The 6,000-nt window shown below is 37.2% G+C and overlaps 1 pseudogene; it reads right to left on the bottom strand.

Moving 5' to 3' along the window:
• Positions 1-2,148: 2,148 nt before the first annotated feature.
• Positions 2,149-4,849, bottom strand: LOC120177534 (annotated as a pseudogene).
• Between the last annotated feature and the right edge of the window lie 1,151 nt (positions 4,850-6,000).

The following is a 6,000-nucleotide window of genomic DNA, read 5'->3' as shown; positions in this document are numbered from 1 at the left end:
ATATTGTTGCTTTCTCAAAGAGTCTTAGAGAATCAACCATGTTTATATGTTTGTTGATTTGATTGGATTTGTCTAATTCTTAATGTTATTGATAAATAAAGTATTAAACATTCTTAATGGTGTTATTCTAATTAGAGTAAACTACGTATTTAATCATTTAATTATCACTTTAGTCTTTTTTTATCACCTAATAATTTTTTCAAAATCATCATTTACGTTCAAAATCAAACCTATTAACTAATTAATTCAAATTAAATATTATAGATAATCAGTAAGAAAATTATTCTTTGAACCTTTTTTTTCAATTATAACATCAAGAATCAAATCATTTATTTAAAGGACCAACCAATAAGCTTTATTAAAGACTTGATTAATGCAATGAACAACTGGATGATCTAGTAGGATAAAACACTAGATCCCTTAAATAAAATCAAAAGTTTTAATCCAAACGTTTACTAATGAAATAAAATAGATTGAGAGGCTCATTTTTAAACCTATATAAAATTCGATCTAGAATAATCAATTAATAAATAAGATATGAATTGTTAAACTAAAAAAAAGACTTGGTCAAATGGAAAAAGAGTTAAATTGTGACAGAAAATATAGTAGTTGACATCCAAGGGCAGGAGAGGTAGTGGGGCAGCTCACCGGTTATTAGCCCCCCCAAGGAACCACACACGTATAGGCACAGCTGATGTTGAGCTTGATTAAGACATGTATTATTTATTAGTAGATGATTCTACATCTCTATTGACTTGTAATTTGCCTTCTTATCCAACCAATCCAGAAGAGAGAAAAACACCTTTCCATTTCTTGATTAAGAAAAAGGGTCTTTATTTCCAATCATGTGGTCGACAATGTGAAAGAGAAACAAGGTGGGTCATTAACTCATTATCCTTTTTTAAAGATGTTATTTGTTAGTATATGTCATTTATCTTCTCCAAATATATATATAATAGAATATTTAACATTACTACTTTTAAATTCATGTGAGATTAATACTACTCATCTCTTTAGAGGTGACATTCTCTCCCACCCAACCTCGTGATGCCCCTGTTCAGGGTCGTGACTAGGTTTTCGAAGACTCTGTACAAATTCTTATAAAGAGGCCCTATTTGTTAAATATATTTGATTTTGGGGGTAATAATAGTGACATTTTTTGAAAAACACGTCGCAATAGGTCGATCTATAGTGATGTTTATTGAAAAAAGGCCACTATATATACACTTTTTTGGAATTTTTTTTGGGACTACGCAATAATAATGGCGTTTTTTTTAAAACGTCGTAATAAGTCCATCTATAGTGACGTTTATTAGAAAAACTCCACTATATATATATATATATATTTTTTTTTTGCCCCATTTTTTTAGGAGCCTGCGCGGTCACACAGTTTGCGCCGCCCAAGCGACGACCTTGCCCTTGTTACAGGCCATTATTATTATTCATCCTATTTACCCATTGATCATGGAATCATTAAACTCTTCTCAAAAGACATGTTTAATATATAATTATATATGCGCCAAACTCCAAGACCTCTCTTTTCCTTTCAGATGTGAAATTAATGTTCCTCACCTCTAAACGTGACATTCTCTCCCCCCAAAAACATCCTGATTCTTGCTTTCCGTTTCAATTCCCTACACAATGGACCACCACTTTTTCAGTTTTGGGTTTGATTCTTATCGATGTTTAAACCGGGAATCAGAAAGTTTTATGGGACTCCCAACACAGAAAATAATGTTCCATGTGACCATGTCAATGGGGCTGAGGTCATAGGCATCCAATACGATCAAGGCCCCTCAACTCCAGCCGGCAAATCTTAGTAACAGTGAGGTGCAAACATTTACATTGCAAGGAAACCAAAAACCCAACACTTTTGGTCACTTCAACTAATTTGAAACCAACAGGAGACCTAGCAGCGAGGTGCTAAAAAGTTTAAACGAAAACTAGAGCTGGACCAACGACCTTAAAATTTTCAAATTCTTATATAATCTAAGTATTTTCTATTTATAATACGTATTCATCTATGAAAATTTTATATGTTCGTCCCTCTAGTATAAAATCGTGTTTTTATCCATGAAGATAATCTACAAGTTGCGATGAAATAATAGAGTTCATAGTCACGCAGACACAGTTCAATGGAATTAAGCAGAGGATCACACAATGAACACAAGAAAATAAAATTCTAATATAACAAAGCACAAAGAGACATCACAGCCGGATCATAAGCACACAAAAAAATCCCCACAATAAGGAGTAAGTGTTTTGTGAACATATTGCAGAACAACAGAAGAAAGAAAAATAAAAAGGGAAAGAAAACTAGAAAACATTATACAAAACGCAAGCAAAGAGATGTTATCTATTTTATATGTGGAGAAATCAATAAGGAGTATAGTAATACCCGGCTGGTGGTCCCATTCCATTGACCGGTGGCATTCCGTAAGGCATCATTGGCATAGATCCAGTTCCGTAGTATCCGGGGTAACTGATTTTGGCCAAACTAGCTTGACCTTGCATCCCATCCTTTGAATATTGCTGCCATACTTGCTGCTCCTGGACAAGAAAATGTTGTTTCTTCTCCATGTCGGACATTTGTACATAAGGAGGAGGAGGAACGCTCAAAGATGCAGCAAACGGGTCTTGATTGACGTTCTGAACTGTTCCATCGGGTGCCGGAAGGGCTAAAACTTGTGTCGTGGTCTTCCCCGGGCCTGGCAATGCCACACTACTCGCACTTCCCCCACTCAACTGTGCAGTACTAACATGTTGCCTTACCATTCCCTGATCATACATGCCATTCAACAATAATGGATCGAGACCACCACCCAAAGCTGCCTTCTGCCTTGACAAATTACTAGCTGACTCAACCAAAGCCAACTCCCAATCTTCCTTCCCTGGCTCAGCAGCAGGGTTTTGCCAAGCCGATGTCACTTCGGGACCGTTTGATGGGAAAGCTTCCCAAGATCCATTACCACTATTAGCCGGGCCATTAAATAAAGCCAAAGCCAGTCTGTTCCCCTGATCATCAGCTGTGACATTATCATCCCTCAAGTTCACTAAATCCTCCTGTGGCTCCGGGGGTTTAACGGGTCAGGCTCTGGCAGCGGCGGCGGCGGAGTGTAGCTTTCTGGAGCTGGTAGGGCCTTTATTTCATTCATATCTGGTGCAGGCTCTTCCTCTTTAGGCGGAGGAGGAAGCTCTTTCCTCTCCGGATTCTTTGGCCTCTTAGCTCTATCCCTCACAAACTCCTCCAGTGTTTCCAACAACTTACCGGTAATCCTTTGCACCTCAGGATACTCTGATGATCTAGCCACACCTGTATCCTTACACCAATTATAAAATGCAATTAACTCGTCGATCTGCTTTGCTGCACTTGCATATGCATCAAATGCTTTCACACAATCTGGGTACTCCATGTCAAAAAAACTATCAAGCAGCACAGCCAAAACCTCGCAAATATCTGCATATAACTGAAAACTCTCCTTCACAACCGGATATAAAGCAATCAAGATCATCCTACTATTCTTTGCCAATCCTGTAGGCCGACACGATAAGAACCGATCTAACAACCTCTGCAAGTGACTCATCTTCCCGAAAATCCTCTCAGGAGTCATCTCCCTCAATGGAGTCACTGTTTTCTTCTCCTCTCTCCCATCTCTCCCTGCTGCCTCTCATATCGCCGTAAGACCTCGTTCTCCTTGGCATCCCATAATTTCCATATCCATTATCACCTCTGGAATCACCATAATCAAATTCGTATGGCCTCGGTGGTGGTGATCGGAAATCATCTCGTCCAGGTGATCGGAAATTATCTCGTCCACCGTATCTATCATCACCACTCCCGTGGCTACTTCCCCCAGCACCACTACCACCGCCGCTTTTCCTATCAAAAAGCATCAGTTCAAGTCTTTGATCCAAATACATGGCAAAAGTTCTTATAAAAGCGGAGTGATCCCACGAACTCGAGTGAGCCTCATCTCTAAAATCTGACATATTCAACAACCTGGTACCTCTCCTGGTAGCATACAAGATCTCTTCTTGAAACAGCGGATCTCCCTCATTCAACAGCCTATGAACAAGCACCAGTGCTTTGAGCGCCACGATCCAGTTGCGAGTCTTTCCTAGCCGTTTCGACACGGCCGAGATGCAGGCGTGGACGTACCCGCGCGTGTAAGAGGTCAAATTCAGGATCTCACGTATGTACTTCTCGCCGGCAGGGTCGTCTTCGTGGCTCGTCGCTTTCACAATCGCCACCTCGAGGTCCGGCGCCATGTTGCTAGCTACCTTCGCTAGTCCTATGCTGGTTTGGTCTTTAACGGCCCCTATCGCTTTTTGAATCGTGCTCGGCATCTTGACCGTTTGATTTCAAACCAAAAACTTCTCCGTTCTTCTTTTGAAAATTATCTAACGGTAATTTCACTTTAAAATGTTCAACTCTGAAGTAGAAATCTAACAAATTTTAATTAACTAACTCTAATTAAGGTCAATTAAACCATTAATGAAGTCCAACTATAAACGAGAACAAAGATATGGAAAAAATAATAAAGAAGATTTGTTCTTTTAGCTTATACCTTCTAGATCTACGGTGTACGGCGCCGAACAGGCGGCGAGTCACGGCGGCGCAGGTTTCTTTTAAAAAAAAGATTCTCTCTTTTGTGTAAGCAAAAGAGTGGAGGAAAGGAAGGAGGATGTGGAGGAGAAATAAAAGGCTAGATTTAAATAGTGGGTTGGAGGTACGGAGACCTGGAGGAATCAGAACAGTCGGGTCGTGGTGGATGTAAGAGATCTGGTGAGATGTAGCTGTTTTAGAGGAGGTGTCGGAACAGCGTGTGATTGCTGTCCGAAAGACACACTGAAATGCTCTCTCCTGTGCGCTGGATTAAAAAAACAAACGGATAGACAGAGATTGGGTTTTGCTTACATGTTTTGCGGCCTTTTTTAAAATTGTGCAATCATCGACGTGATTTTATATAAAATTTAGAAAACAAATTACACCGGATATCATTATATTTAAGATATTACATCATTTATATTATTAAACTTTTAATTATTTCAATTAAAATATTAAATTTTATTATTTTTATTTTAATTATGTCATTAAACTGTTAATTCCGTAATGACATGGTGACTTGGTCGAGGATCACCGACATGAATGTTATATCAAATTAATATCATTTTAATAATAATATTTTAATAAAAAAAATCAACAAATACATCTAAAAGAGTCCCATTCTCATTTTAAAATTTTCACATTTAATATTTTAGTTATATATATTTTTTATTATATTATAATATTCCTGATAACACAGACTTATAAATTGAGAAACCAAATTTGTAGAAAAGAGAAATTATAATTGCATATGGAAAGTGGAGTACAGACTACAAAGGTTTATTTTTGTAGAGTAATGCTTCTCGAAAAGCAAAAGGAAGAACACTATTTTTAAAGTGAAAGGGAGGGAGAATGTTCTATACCACCAAGTAAAGTGCTCATTCGCCCATCAATAGACAATAGTATAGAATAAAATATGTTACACTACACATGAGAATTCCACAATCCACATTTATTATTATTATACATTCAATTTAATTTCCTATTACTAGAATATCTGAATTAAATAGTTTGATGTATAAATTTACTATAAAGATCATTCTTTTAATTTAATTTACTCTATTTACGACGTCATAACATTAATATTAAATGTTGTTTAAGAAACATAATATTTCATCTTTCTAAATCAAAATTCATACAACTATAATTCACATATATCTAAAATCTTTGATCTTCAAATCCCATGCCTTATTGTCTTAAGTAGTCATCATCGATACCTCTTCCGTGAATGGTATTAGTCGAATAACGATCGACAATACAAAAGGAAATAGGAGAAGACGTCGATGTTGATTTAACGATATGTGAAAGAAGGAAGTCAACGACTAAAAGAAAGGGAGATGTAAGTGACTGAAATAGGAGTGCACCAACAATGTGATGCAATGAAGAATATAATT

This window comes from Hibiscus syriacus, unplaced genomic scaffold (genome assembly GCF_006381635.1).
Source record: "Hibiscus syriacus cultivar Baekdansim isolate YM2019G1 unplaced genomic scaffold, ASM638163v2 tig00112293_pilon, whole genome shotgun sequence".
NCBI lineage: Eukaryota > Viridiplantae > Streptophyta > Magnoliopsida > Malvales > Malvaceae > Hibiscus > Hibiscus syriacus.
The sequence above is the reverse complement of the archived record's forward strand: the minus strand, read 5'-3'. Positions and strand labels throughout refer to the sequence as shown.